This window comes from Sciurus vulgaris (genome assembly GCF_902686455.1).
Source record: "Sciurus vulgaris genome assembly, chromosome: 6".
In the NCBI taxonomy this organism is placed as follows: domain Eukaryota; kingdom Metazoa; phylum Chordata; class Mammalia; order Rodentia; family Sciuridae; genus Sciurus; species Sciurus vulgaris.
Genome location: NC_136466.1, coordinates 3617107 through 3632725, shown reverse-complemented (window position 1 = coordinate 3632725; position 15619 = coordinate 3617107). Strand labels below are relative to the sequence as shown.

The 15619-nt window shown below is 40.4% G+C and overlaps 1 pseudogene across 1 annotated transcript; it reads left to right on the top strand.

Annotated features, from left to right (window-relative positions):
• Positions 1 to 5685: 5685 nt before the first annotated feature.
• Positions 5686 to 15355, top strand: LOC306663359 (olfactory receptor 2L13-like; annotated as a pseudogene). Its single transcript has 5 exons — positions 5686 to 6555; positions 8993 to 9109; positions 10869 to 10970; positions 14698 to 14859; positions 15104 to 15355. The product of its transcript is annotated as an olfactory receptor 2L13-like (transcript).
• The last annotated feature ends 264 nt before the right edge of the window (positions 15356 to 15619 follow it).

The window sequence follows — 15619 nt, the reverse complement described above, 5'->3', positions numbered from 1 at the left end:
TGGCATAGCTGGGTCAAATGGTAGGTCCATTCCAAGTTTTCTAAGGAATCTCCACACTGCTTTCCAAAGTGGCTGCATGAATTTGCAGTCCCACCAGCAATGTATGAGTGTACCTTTTTCCCAAATTCCTTCCCAACACCTATTGTTGATTGTATTCTTGATAATCGCCATTCTAATTGGGGTGAGGTGGAATCTTAGGGTAGTTTTGATTTGCATTTCTCTTATGACTAAAGATGTTGAACATTTTTTCATATATCTATTGATTGCTTGTACATCTTCTTCTGTGAAGTGTCTGTTCATTTCCTTAGCCCATTTGTTGATTGGGTTATTTGTATTCTTGGTGTAGAGTTTTTTGAGTTCTTTATAGATTCTGGAAATTAGTGCTGTATCTGAAGTATGAGTGGCAAAGATATTCTCCCACTCTGCAGGCTCTCTCTTTGCATTGCTGATAGTTTCCTTTGCTGAGAGAAAGCTATTTAGTTTGAATCTACCCCAGTTATTGATTCTTGCTTTTATTCTTTCTGCTATGGGAGTCCTGTTAAGGAAGTCTGATCCTAAGCCAACACGGTGAAGATGTGGACCTACTTTTTCTTCTATAAGATGCAGGGTCTCTGGTCTGATTTCAAGGTCCTTGATCCATTGTGAGTTGAGTTTTGTGCAGGGTGAGAGATAGGAGTTTAGTTTCATTCTGTTGCATATGGATTTCCAGTTTTCCCAGCAGTAGTTGTTGAAGAGGCTATGTTTTCTCCATTGCATATTTTTGGCACCTTTGTCTAGTATGAGAAAATTGTATTTATTTGGGTTTGTGTCTGTGTCCTCTATTCTGTACCATTGATCTACCTGTCTATTTTGGTGCCAATATCATGCTGTTTTTGTTACTATTGCTTTGTAGTATAGTTGAAGTTCTGATATTGCGATACCCCCTGTTTCATTCTTCCTGCTAAGGATTGCTTTAGCTATTCTGGGTTTCTTATTCTTCCAGATGAATTTCATGATTGCTTGCTCTATTTCTGTGAGGTACATCATTGGGATTTTAATTGGAATTGCATTGAATCTGTATAGCACTTTTGGTAGTATGGCCACTTTGACAATATTAATTCTGCCTTTCCAAGAACATGGGAGATATTTCCATCTTCTAAGGTTCCTTAATTTCTTTCTTTAATGTTTCGTAGTTTTCATTGTAGAGATCTTTTACCTCTTTGATTAGATTGATGCCCGAGTATTTTATTTTTTTTTTTTGAGGCTATTGCAAATTGAGTTGTTTTCCTCATTTCCATTTCAGCTGTTTCGTCGCTTGCGTACCAAAATGCTGTAGATTTATGTGTGTTGATTTTATAGTCTGCTATTTTCCTGAATTCAGTGATGAGGTCTAGAAGTTTTCAGTAGGAGGTTTTTGGATCCTCTAAATATAGAATCATGTCATCCGCAAATAGTGACAGCTTACGTTTCTCTTTTCCTATTCGTATCCCTTTAATTTCTTTAGTCTGCCTAATTGCTCTGGCTAGAGTTTTGAGGACAATGTTGAATAGAAGTGGTGAAAGAGGACATCCCTGTCTTGTTCCCATTTTTAAAGGGAATGGTTTCAGTTTTTCTCCATTAAGAATGATGTTGGCCATGGGCTTAGCATAAATAGCCTTTACAATGTTTAGGTATGTTCCTACTATCCCTATTTTTCTGGTGTTTTGAGCACAAAAGGGTGCTGTATTTTGTCAAATGCTTTTTCTGCGTCAATTGAAATAACCATATGATTCTTATCCTTAAATCTATTGACATGATGGATTACGTTTATTGATTTATGAATGTTGAACCATCCTTGCATTCCAGGAATGAACCCCACTTGATTCTGGTGCACAATTTTCTTAATATGTTTTTGGATACGGGTTGCCAATATTTTCTTAAGGATCTTTGCATCTATATTCATCAAGGATATTGGTCTAAAATTTTCTTTCCTTGATGTGTCTTTTCCTGGTTTGGGTATGAGGGTGATATTAGCTTCATAGAATGAGTTTGGTAGGGTACTCTCCTTTTCTATTTCCTGGAATACTTTGAGAAGTATTGGAATGAGTTCTTCTTTGAAGGTCTTGTAGAACTCGACTGAGAATCCGTCTGGTCCTGGGCTTTTCTTGGATGGTAGATTTTTAATGGCTTCTTCTATTTCATTGCTTGATATTCATCTGTTTAAATCGTGTATGTCCTCCTGGTTCAGTTTGGGAGGAGCATATGTCTCTAGAAATTTGTCAATGTTTTCGGTACTTTCTATTTTGCTGGAATACAGATTTTCAAAGTAGCTTCTCATTATTTTCTGTATCTCAGTGGTGTCTGTCATGATATTTCCTTTTGCATCATGTATTTTAGTAATTTGAGTTTTCTCTCTCCTCATTGTTAGTGTGGCTAAGGGTTTATCTATTTCGTTTACTTTCTCAAAGAACCAACTTTTTGTTTTGTCAATTTTTTGAATAGTTCCTTTTGTTTCAGTTTCATTGATTTCAGCTCTGATTTTAATTATTTCCTGTCTTCTACTACTTTTGCTGTTATTCTGTTCTTTTCTAGGGCTTTGAGCTGTATAGCAAGGTCATTTAATTGTTGATTTTTCATTCTTTTCTGGAATGCGCTCCATGCAATGAATTTTCCTCTTAGTACCGCTTTCAAAGTGTCCCAGAGATTTTGATATGTTGTATCATCGTTCTCGTTGACCTCTAAGAATGTTTTAATCTCCTCCCTGATTTTTTTTGTTATTCATGTTTCATTCAATAGCATATTATTTAGTCTCCAAGTGTTGGAGTAATTTCCTTTTTTATTCTGTCATTGATTTCTACTCTCAATCCATTTTGATCTGATAGAACACAAGGCAGTATCTCTATTTTTTTGCATTTCCTAAGGGCTGCTTTGTGGCATAACATATGGTCTATTTTCGAGAAGGTTCCATGTGCTGCTGAGAAGAAAGTGTATCTGCTCGTTGATGGATAGAATATTCTATATATGTATAGGTTATTGATTGTGTTATTGAGTTCTATGGTTTCTTTGGTTGGAATTTGTTTGGAAGATCTATCTAGTGGTGACAGCGGTGCATTAAAGTCACCCAGAATTATTGTGTTGTGGTCTATGTGATTCTTGAAATTGAGAAGGATTTGTTTGATGTACAGGGATGCACCATTGTTTGGGGCATAAATATTTACTATCATTATGTCTTCCTGATTTATGGTTCCCTCAAGCAGTATGAAATGTCCTTCTTTATCCCTTCTGAGTAACTTTGGCTTGAAGTCCACTTTATCTGATATAAGGATGGAAACCCCCGCTTTTTTACTGAGTCCATGTGCATGGTAGGATTTTCCCATCCTTTCACCTTTAGTCTGTGGATGTCTTTTTTTATGAGATGAGTCTCTTTCAGACAGCATATTGTTGGGTCTTTCTTTTTAATCCATTCTGCCAGTCTATGTCTTTTGATTGAGCAGTTTAGGCCATTAACGTTCAGGGTTATTATTGAGAAATGATTCGTATTCCCAGTTATTTGGCTTCTTTTTGGTTTTTAAGTTGGCTTGGTTTCTCCTTTGAGTGGTTTTTCTCTAAGGTAGTTCCTCCCTTTGCTCACCTCCATTGTTGTGTTTCATTTCCTCCTCATGGAATATTTTGTTGAGAACATTTTGTAGTGCAGGCTTTCTATTTGTAAATTCTTTTAACTTTTGTTTATCATGGAAGGATTTTATTTCAACTTCATATCTGAAAGTTAGTTTTGCTGGGTATAGGATTGTTGGTTGGCAACCATCTTCTTTCAGAACTTGAAATACATTGTTCCAGGCCTTTCTAGCTTTTAGAGTCTGGGTTGAGAAGTCCGCTGCTATCCGTATTGATCTCCCCCTATATGTAATCTGATGCTTTTCTCTTGCGGCCTTCAAAATCCTTTCTTTATTTTGAATGTTAGGCATTTTCATTATAATGTGCCTTAGTTTGGATCTGTTGTGATTTTGTGCATTTGGTGTCTTGTAAGCCTCTTGTATTTGATTTTCCATTTCATTCTTTAGGTTTGGGAAATTTTCTGATATTATTTCATTGAATAGGTTGTTCATTCCTTTAGTTTGTATCTCTGTGCCTTCCTCAATCACAATAATTCTTAAATTTGGTCTTTTCATGTTGTCCCATAGTCCTTGGAGGTTCTGTTCATGATTTCTTATCATCTTCTCTATTTGGGCAACTTTATTTTCAAGATTAAATATTTTGTCTTCATTGTCTGAGGTTCTGTCTTCCAAGTGGTCTAGTCTTTTGGTGATGCTTTCCATTGAGTTTTTTATTTGGTTTATTGTCTCCTTCATTTCAAGGGTTTCTGTTTCTTTTTTTTTTTGGAGTATCTCTACCTCTTTGTTGAAATGATCTTTTGCTTCCTGCAGGTGCTCTTTCAGCTTATTGGTATTATCATTCATTGCCTGCATTTGCTCTCTTATCTCATCCTTTGCTTCGCGAATCATCTTAATCATGTATAATCTGAAGTCCTTTTCTGACATTTCTTCTAACATACTGTCATTGGATTCTATTACTATAGAATTCAGATTTGTTTGGATCATTTTCTTCCCTTGTTTTTTCATGTTGTTCATGTATCTTCCCCTCTAGCAGTGCAGATCTGGGGTATTTCAGACTTCCCCTGTTGGTTTATAGTGGCCCTATAGGTTTCCAAAACCCTTTCTTTAAGGGGATATCAATATTAGCAGTGCCCAAATCAGACACTATGCAATCCTAGACCAAAGAGCCCCTATGGGGACAATAACAAAATTGTCATAGTAAACAAAATGAGTTCAAATGTTATCTTCAGTAAAACAAACAGGTTTGTAATAAGGTCTGCTAAGCTATAAATCTTGAATGAACAATAGTTAGGATTCTTTTCTAGTTGAACAGCATAGTAGCAGATAAACCCTTCTCCCTGCACCTTATGGAAAGAAAACAACAGGACAGGAAAAGGAAATAAACGTGTTCTCTAAGGTTCACGTGCTTTGACCAGCCTGAGATGTGCACTTAGGCATGCTCATATAGGAAGTGTTTAGCGGATCACACAGGACACACCATACCTTCACAGTTTCAAACTATGCTTTTGGATGGTGACCCATTTTTAGGAGCAGCAGAGAAGCTTCTGTTTAGAAGGTAAGCTGCACAGTTCCTGGGAGAAGACCCAGTACTCAGCTGCAGTAGTGCCTGTGGCGAGGGAAGAGCAGGAACTGAAGATGTGGAGCAGGCAGGTCACTGAGGATGCAGGTTCAAGCACACAGTGACATTCTGAGCCACACATCTAGGTCTGTGGTAAACAGGAGTGCTGAGCTGAGGAGGGGAAGCAGGACCCTGGTTCCTTAGGAGCTGAGACTCATGCACAGTCCTGAGGAATGTCCTGCCAGGAGTCAGCAGGGAGGAAGTCTCCAGCTACCTCACTGGGTTTGCCACCTGTGGTACTAGAGTTTAAATATTAAGACCTTATATCTCTCTCCAACTTGCTGTGATGTTACCAGAGAGAACTGGGGCAGGAACATTCAATTCAGGAATTAACAGCAATTGCACATAGGCTGCAGTGTTGAAGGAACCAATTTATTCTAAACAAACACTAATAAAGGCAACTCCTTTTTATTCTCCTCCTCTGTTTCATTTCATGTTTAGTTCTTATATTTTGTTTTTATTATTCTTTCAAGGGAATTAAATCAGTAAGTTTTCATGGGGCAATGGAAGCAAACAACAAATGATTTTATTGTTGGTGTTGTTACCCTAATACCAAACTCACCTCCTTCTCTTGCTCTTGATTTGTATTTTCTCTTACTTGTTTGGGGAAACTCAGGAATGACTGCCATCATCCTCTTGGACCCCTGGCTACACACCCTCTTGTACTTTCTCTTCAATCAGCTTTCCCTCATGGACATGATGTCCATCTCCACCTTGTTTCCAAGATGGACACCAACTTCTTCTGTGGTCAGAACAGCATTTCCTTCCTGGGCTGTACTGTGCAAATGTTCTTCTTTGTGTCCATGGCATGTTCTGAAGGTTAGCTTCTGGCTTTCATGGCCTATGACTGCTTTTTGGCCATCTGCTGCCCCCTCCACTATCCTATACATACGAGTAAGATGATGTGTGTGATGATGATCCTGGGGTCCTGGACACTGGGGTCCATCAACTCCCTCCACAAACAGTCTCTGCTCTTCACCTTCCACACTGCATGTCCAAGGCCAGCAATCATTTCTACTGTGACATCCCAGCTTGATGCCTCTGTTCTGTATTGACACCTCAGTGAATGAGTGAGTTCATGATTTTTGTGAGTTCATTCCTATATCTCCTCCTCCATTTCCTTGGCATCACTGCCTCCTATGGACAGGTCCTCTTTGCTGTCTTCCACGTGCACTCAAAAGAGGACTTTACCATATGCTCCACACATTTGACTGTGGTGACATTTTACTATGCTCTTTTTGCCTACAATTATTTCTGGCCCAAGAGTCTCTGTTCACCAGCAGAGGATAAGAACCTGGCTGTCTTCTACACCATTCGCACCCCATGTTCAACCCCATCATCTACAACCTGGGCACCATGAGAAGAGTGTGTGGGATGTTCTCCCCCAGAAAGCAATGTGCACAGCTGACCCTGCTCCTCTGTGTGGCTTCTTTCCACACTGACTAGAATACTCAACAGCAGAGCTGACCAAAGGATTCACATATGCACTTAGAGTTTTCTAGTGACATATTTATAAGACTAATTTATTCAATATTACATAGAACTATAATAATTATTAATATATTTATTCATAAGAAATATAATTAATGTTAATATAAGCAATATTGACATTAATTTGATACTCTATTGAATACAATAGATCACACATTGTACAAGGAATAATATCAAGATGATAATATTTTGTGGATATTGACATGTTTTCTTTTGTACATATTCTACATGAAATTATTACTGAACTTGCATAACTTGTCTTCCTTCCATGTTGTCATAGCTTTGTGGAAGTCTTGGGATTACAGCACATAATGACTTGCAGTGCACACATCCCAGTGCCCCACAGCCACAGGGGGCCCATGTCTGCAGAAGTGCAAGACCCGGGGTGAGTAGTGACTGTCTCCTCAGTGCCACACATGCCACATGTCCCTATTGTTTTGACCGTGACTCCTGGTCTTGGGATAGTACCCTGCACTCTGAACCTCCATTTCCTTTTCAATTCCAGTTTTGACTCTGGTGGACACATTGCATGTTAAGCAGTCCCTACAGGCCACAGTCACCCCACTTCTGATCATTCTCCTGGCATGCGCTCTGTGATGAAGCCCCCTCAGCCTTGTGGGTAGATGCTGTGCTTTTTGTTCATTGTTTTCAATTTCTTTGACCAGCATGGTGCCTGGTCCTTGACTTCACTGAGAGATTCTCCTTGGCTCTGATCATCAGTGGCCCCTCTGAGTTGCTCTTTTGGGTCTTCTTTCCTACTAACCGGGCAGCCAACGTAGTGGGCCCCTCTAAAGGGGGATGGCTGTGCCCTCCCCAGCCTCACAGGCAGCCCCATGCATAGAGGACCAGGTGACATCTCTGCATTCTTTGTTGCGCATGTGCTGGGCATTGTTCTCGGTGTGTGCTCACCTACCAATTGCTGTGTGTTTCTGAAGATTTTCTGAGGTATCTCTCAGTATGCTCCTTTTTTGTCTCCATTGCTATTATTTTTTTCCCCTTTCAATTAAGAACCCTGGCTAATAACAATCAGATCTCACTTGTCAGTTTAAATGTGACTAGAAAATCTTATGGAAAGTAGGGCAGTGATTGTACTGATGGAGGAGGATAATATATTTTTGAAATATTTAGAGCAAGAAGCAAGAATATTTTATGAGTGTTCATAGTGTGTCCATAGGATGAAGGGGCTCTGCCTACAGACCCAATATCAACTGGTATCTGATGTGTGGAAGGCTTCAGGCAGCTCTGTGTCCCCCCAAAGGCTTTAAGTAAACAGTATTTAGTGACTAATAGAACATTTGCTCCAGAGTTTAAGACTATTTTAAAAATGAATAGTAGGGTTGAGGTAACAGGAATTTAGTCATTTATAAAATGCACATTACCCCACTACTGAACCACAAGTGATATTAGAAATAGATCCAATCTTCAAAATATGAATAAAAAGCCAGAGTGGTGGTGCATGCCTCTAATCCAAGTAGCTTGGAGGCCCAGGCAGGAGGATCACAGGTTTGAAGCCAAATTCAGCACCTCAGTGTGGCCCTAAGAAACTTGGTAAGACCCTTGATCAAAATAATAAAATAATTTAAAAAGGCCTGAGGATGTGCCTTAATAATAAAGCACCCCTGTATTTTTTATTGGGTACCAGAAAAAAAATGATAAGGATAAAATACTCATTTCTGTTTCCCTAAAGCAAACTTTCCAAAAGCGTTATTTTAGAAAACTGTAAATGTACACAGAATGCCTTGTAAATCCACTCAAATAGATACCATGTGTTATAAAATGTGCATCTCATCATTGGAGGTAAAAAAAGGGAATGTGAATAAATGCAAAATAATGACTACAGATTTAAAATTGCATGAACCATGGCCACACAACGTGCAATGAACATGAAATTGGGGCCCTGGTAGGAGGAGGTGGATGAGGTCAATTCTCCCCAAAGGTGTCGTTGTCAACATGCAAGATTGTCTGGAGTACATGCTAACAAAGATGGTAGCAGATTGCAGAGACCTGAACAATGCTTCTTCTTTCTACTTCCCTTCTTGTGATGTGAGGGGCAGGAGAGCCTCCAGGTGCAGTCGCATGGCAGGGGGCTCAACTTTATAATTCTCCTGAGCCAGAGGACCTACTAGGATTTCACAAAATCCTTTCTGACAGACTTGGAGTTCTCCATATTTGCTGGTAGTAAAGAGTTACTGGCATAAAATATTAGATTATCTCTGACCTTTGTAAGAATGTCACTGTGAAAATCAATCAAAGAAACAAAGGTTGGGAGATGAATCACCAAAAACAATTTTTATCTGGTCATACATAACAGGGTTTCAATGCAGGATGCCAGCGCACAGGCTGGTGTCGACTCTGGCATGTCGAGAACACAAGGAAGGTTGAGGAGTTCATTGCAAAGAGCAGTCTGCTCACATCATTCAGCAAGCAGGTGGGTCCAGCAGTTATTTTGCAAACCTAGTCATAAGGTCATGGTTGGCATTTCCATCAAGAGTTGCTGTGAAGAAAACACTTGATAAAAACACTGGTACAGAGAAGGTGACTCTACCCAAGCTGGCACTGTAGGTGTATGAGAACAGGAAGTAGAGAATTACACTGTCCATACAAGAGAATGTGGCATCCAAGGTGACTGACTGATACTCGGGATGAAAAGTTTCAATTGTGTGACTGAAGAAACTGTGGAATTGCTCCAGCTGTCTAAGCTTTGCTCACCCAGTAGAGAGAATCTTCCTTTATTAATATTTAAAAATGCATCTGGATCTTCTAATACAAATTTACATTTATCTAGATATAATTATTGATTCTTAGATCTTTTATTTTTCTTCAGGTGCTAGAGATTGAACCCAGGACCTTGTGCATGCAAGGCAAACACTGTATCAATTAAGCTATAAACCCAACCCGATCCTTAGACCTTTTAAAACACTGCATAGATTCAATCAATTAAATACAGGGCCTCTCTCATGGAAAATATAAACTTGTCCCATTTCCTACTTAGTGGTGAAAGAACTATTGAATCTCAAGGAAATCTCTTTATACTCCATATAGCTACAAATTATCCTTAGTATTAAAAATAGCTTGTATCATGTATTTGGAGTAAATTTTCATAAAATAAGGAACAGATTTGTAAAGTGTGTGGTCTGCCTTATGTGTAAATTACTTTAAAATTGAAAAGATATTTTTCAATTATTTATGGACATTACAATTTTAGTGTAATTTTGTGATAATGTAATAAAAATGGGAGAAAATAAAATACCGTACAACCATTATGCTGTATAATTTCAATAGTTTCTACTTTTCACTTTTTCATTTAAGCATGTCAACCAAATCCTATTGCCTTCATGCTATTGGAAAGTACATGTCCATTATCTTCATGAGAAATAAAATACAATTATTCTGTCATGTCTGAGTATTTCTAGATTAATTAATTTTTTATTAATTTTAGCTCCTCAGCTAAATTAGATTAATTTAGCTCCTCAGCTGTAGTCCGTGGATAAGGTTATTCTTGGTGCTCAAACACTGCTGAGTGGATGGCCCCTGAGTTGTAAGGATTAGAGCAGAAAACTTTGACTACATTTTCATGGAGCAAGTTCTGTGAAGGACTCTGCTCAGGGCCCCCATCACCTCCTTGCTCCTCAGGCTATAGATGATGGTGTTCAGCACTGGAGGGAGGATGGTGTCCAAGACAACCAGAACCTTGTCCTCCTCTGGAGATGGGAGGGACCATTGGCATAGATAAGTGTAAGCAAAGGGCATGTAGTAGACAGTCACCACAGGGAGGTGGGCACTGCAGGTGGTGCAGGCCTTCTCTTCTCTGCCCCTGAGAGCATGCAGAACCTGGCAAGGAGAACCCGACCATAAGAACACACAATACCAGTGAATGGAACCATGAGAAAGAAGGTGGTGCTCAAGAACACCATGTACTAATAGACCCAGGGGTCCACACAGGCCAGAGGCAGCATGGTGGGGACGTCACAGAAGAAATGAGTGGTGGCCCTGGATCTGCAGTAAGGGATATACGGAGCACATATGGTGTGAGCACAGGAGTTGATAGAGCCCGTCATCCAAGACCCCACTATCATGAGCACACACACTCTTTTGTTCATACGGATGAGATAGTGAGGACAAATGCAAACCACCACATAATGGTCATACACCATAGAGGTCAGCAGCAGTCCTTCTGCTCCTGCTAGAGTCAGGAGGAGGAAGATCAGAAGCCCACATCCAAGGAAGGAGATAGACTTGTTATCCAGCATGAAGTGGAAGCCATCTTCAGGACAATGGTGGAGATGCAAGTGAGGTCCATGAGGGAGAGCAGACTAAGCAGGAGGTACACGGTTGTGGGGAGACGGGCATCCAGGAGGATGAGCAGAATCATGGGCAGGTTGACAAGCGAAGCCACTAGGAAGATGAGCACAGTGAGAAGCAAGAGGAAAAGGCCAGTTCTTGATGGCGGAACAATCCCAACAGGATGAAATAAGTCGACATTTGATTGCAGTTTTCCATGATTCCCTTTCCTAGAAACACATGAGCAATAAGTTACACAAAAACTAAGTTATTTTAGGTTTATTCATTTATTCAGACTGTTATTTATTCATGAATTACTAAGGCTTCTATAAATGAAGAATAAACTATTCTGAAAATCAAATCCTACTTCCTGCTTCAATAATATATCTTAAAGTATCAAATGTATCTAACATATTTATAAAACTTGTGATTTCATGAAAATAACACATTTCTGCACTGCCTTTATTAGAATATGGATATTTTTTCCCTACACAATCAGGTGTCAAGATAAGGTCTTATGAGTAGGTGTGTAGAAATCAATGTACATGCCTAAATTATAGACGCATATTTGAATACATTTTTATCACCCCTGGGAGTGAGTTTTCTTCCATATTTCAGTCTTAGGTTTACCTCCAAAAGTGCAATAGCTCACCAATTCATGTTTAAACACTAAATTCCTTTCTTTAGGGTTTATTGCACCATAATGCAGAATCAAGTTCCTCTGAAATCAGGTCCATTATTTGGTTCATGTCTTCAAACACCTACAATGTGTTCGATCACCCTAGGTCCTGTCCTCTCCTTCCTCCCCCACATTCAGAACATCCTAATAGACCCCCTCCCTGAACTTCTGGACACCACCCCATCCTCGGGTTGCTATGAGGTCTCCCTTTTGTAAAGTGCACTGGATACTAGACCTTGTCTTCTAATGCCTTTCCTTGCTCCTTCTTTTTTCGTTTTTTTTTTTTTTTTTTTTTTCCCCTTCTGTTTCTTGTATTTATGACTATTTTCTTTTTCAAAATAAATGTGGGACTTTGAGAACTGGTGCAGTCCTGCGGTTCTCTCCAGGGAAAATGCCATTAGCAGTGAAGCCCTGCTGGCCAGGCACAAAAGTAGCCAGGGCCACTGCAGCCAGGCTGGGGCAGCCTGCAGATGAGAGCGGAAGGTCTCGCTCACACTCACACACACACACACACAAACACGCACACACACACGGGCACCTTCAGAACGCCTTAGAAGTGAAGAGGGGGAGGCCAGGTGTGGTGGTGTGTGCCCGTAATCCCAGAGGCAAAAAAAAGGAGGATCACAAGTTCAAGACCAGCCTTAGCGACTTAGTGAAGCCCTAAGCAACTTAGAAAGACTCCATCATAAATAAAACATAAAAAGGGTTGGGGATGTTGCTTGGATGTTAAGATCTTGGGGTTTAATTCTTACACCAAAAAAAAAAAAAAAAAAAAAAAAAACCAACAATGAGGGCATGCAGGAAATTTAATGAAAGACATCAGAGACATGAGAAGTTATTACATGCACAGGACAAATAAATGTCATAAAAATGAATAGTAGATAACAAAAACTGGAAATTAAAATGATTGTAATTCATATAATGGACTCAATGAGTCTATAAATTTGAGAAAAACTACGAGAAAGAAAACTATAGCAACATAGAAGAACAGGAATGGCTGAAGTTTAGAAAAGGGAGGAGAATTAGGGAATTGATAGACGAGGACCTTCACAGACTTATGGGCATTCCTGATAACACACGTGACTTCGCAATTATAGAGTCAATAATGGTCAAATAAAACCAGTTTTTCCAAACAAATATGCAGGTTATCGTATTTGAACAGCATGTAATGCTGAAAAATAAGTGAGAAATAATTTATTGAAAGGTGCTTTATTAGGAATTCTGAATGTCATCTTGAATATAATCCTCATAAATGATCAGTATCAGCTACGGAATAAGTTCCTATATTTTTAGGGAAACATCACAATAGTGAGAAGAAATGCAATAAGAACAACTAAAATATGTACAGGTTTAATAACTATATTTTATCTACTATCACTAAACTCTAAAATATGGAACGGTGGTTCTAACTGCTGCCCAGATAGAAAGAGGCTGCGGGTGTTTGGGAGGCAAGAGACGTGAGGCAAGTGCAGGGGTCCAGGTCCCCCTCAATGGTTTGAGTCATGACGGGTGGTCTGGCATTTTAGGTTAAAGAATCAAGCATGAGATGAAAAGCATAGTGTTCAAAATATTAGTGAAGTTTGGGGAAGCGAAGCATTCACTGTGGTGTCGAGGGGACGGCCATGGGATGGTGATTTCACCCTGTGGGATGGGGATGCTCTGCATGCATTAAGTGGGCAACACACTGAAGTATATACAACTATGTCGGGGTACAGCTAGAAAGCTCTCAGAGCACTGAGTGTGAGTCTTCAGGTGGCGGGGAAGGAACCTGCAGCAGTCCCTGGACCTGCGCACAGCGGTCCACTCCTGAGAACTGTGTGACCTGACGCGGCTCAGGAGAAACCCTGGGAGAGGGATCTGCATCACACACCGGCATTTGGATCCATCGCGAGGCCATCGCAGTAGGTGGACACCAGGGTCTGAAGTTATGTCAACAGTTCAGATGGTCACAGGCCGAAAGGCAGTAGCTGGATCACCAGTGAAGCAGCACCGCCCTTTCACCCACCATTGGCATTTTACATAGGGCCTGACAGCTATGTACGCTGACTTCGATGAAGAGAAAAAGCATCACAGAGGAGAAATGAGGAGGGACACATCAGATCTGCTCTTTGATGTCACGGCTCATGACTGCAAATGCAGCGTCCTTCCAGTTATGTTTTCCTGTTCCTGTGGGATGTGACTTTATTTAAAGAAATATTGCATCTGACAGAAAAGAGCTTCCACCATCGATATATGTTTCCAAGTCCAATATTGAAAAGAATAGTTTTGCTTTTGTAATAAAAAATCCAAATATGCTATTTTCTCTTTTATTTTTCATTCCTCCACTGAAATAACAATCTATTTATAGACCAGGCACAAAAGATTTTCACCTGTCTTGATTCCCCTCCAAGTTTATGGTTTGAGCATTAACATTAATGATACTATAAATACAAGGAACAAGCAGAGAAAAGGAAAACCTTGGAAACAGCTTCTTAGTTAGTCAGAGAACCATACACTGGCCCTGGACAAGGTCTGCACACAGAAGGGAAGACAGAGATGGGAACTTCACGGACAGTCCCAGCAGCGGGAAGCTCACAGGTGCCAAGAACTTGTGCCAGTTTCAGGTCACATTCCATCCCAACCTCTAGTCCTTGGAGATGACAGAAACACTATCATTACGTAGATGATAAAGTCAAGTTGAGAAATGTTGAATGACTTTCCTTTGATCCCCTGTTAGTAAATTAGACTTAAGGATGGGCAGACAGATACAGATGCATACAGTTAGGCTTATTTAAAAAGTAGCCTGTCTTATCCCTCCAATATTTTGAGGCAACAATTCTGAAATAAGGGTGGCTTTCTAACTATCCAAAATTTTAAAAAATGAAGTAAGAAAAAAGAAAGCTAATAAAAGAGAAATTTATTCTAGGTGTTAGAGGGTTCAGAATTTATGGGGAATGTTCCCCTTTTCCCTAGATAAACTTCTATAGTATTGAAAATTTATGCATTTCAAGATCTTGCTTTCTTCTATTTCTTTTGCATGCTGTTTGGACCATATTTGTGTTGTTCCATGCAACCAGCCTCCTCGACTAGTGGTCCAGCGACACACGCACCTGTACTTAGCGCCCCTGCGAGAACTCTCATCCCTGCATTCCCGACAACACGGTACCGCCATCTCTGGGATTCTGCTCAAAAGGAGCAAGCGCACTGACTGTGGCCTTTGTCAACCAGACAGGAAATGCGTAGTCCAGCTTGCTTCCTGGACCTCACTCCTGCGGGTCAAAGGCGCGCTCCAGGGCGCGTCCTCATCCTTCCCCTGTCCCTCCTATCCCAGGGGCATACTGACCTGTTGGCGCCCAGGCTGGGTTCACTTGCAACAATGTAGCCACTTTCTCTCAGACTCCGTTTCCCATCTTCCCATCCTCTCTGAACTCCGTCGTTCCTACCTTAATTACTGCACTCACTCCCTAAAACCATCGGTCCAAGTGTGGAGTGGTTTCAGTCCACAGCCAAGCCGTGGGTACGGGTAACCCGCAGCTGCAGAGGACGCTGCGCCGCACACCCGCTGCTGCAGAGCCAGGAGCCCTCACCCAGCGCACAGGAACCCATCCTGTACCGCTGGCCCCGCAGCCCGCTCCCCGCCTGGCACACGCCTCTCCTGCCTGCTGGATGACAGTCACCTCCACACCAGGCTTTCCTGAAAATACCAATAACGGCTCACGTTTTGAAGCACTTTAGGTCACATGAATAACATGGATTTTTTAAAGAAACATTATTATTTTTATCCTTAAAGTGAATGCAATTTCAAGAAAATGGGATCTTTTACTCTAGACCATAATCTTACCATAAACCCAGGAAACAATTTTCTAGAGAGTATCAGTCATTGGTTGTATTATCAATTTCACTTTCAATCATATTAGGTATCAGCAACTACAGCAATTCTTGCCAGAATCTATAGTAATATGCTTTAGATATAAAAGGAGTTTTGTGGTTTACAAAGTT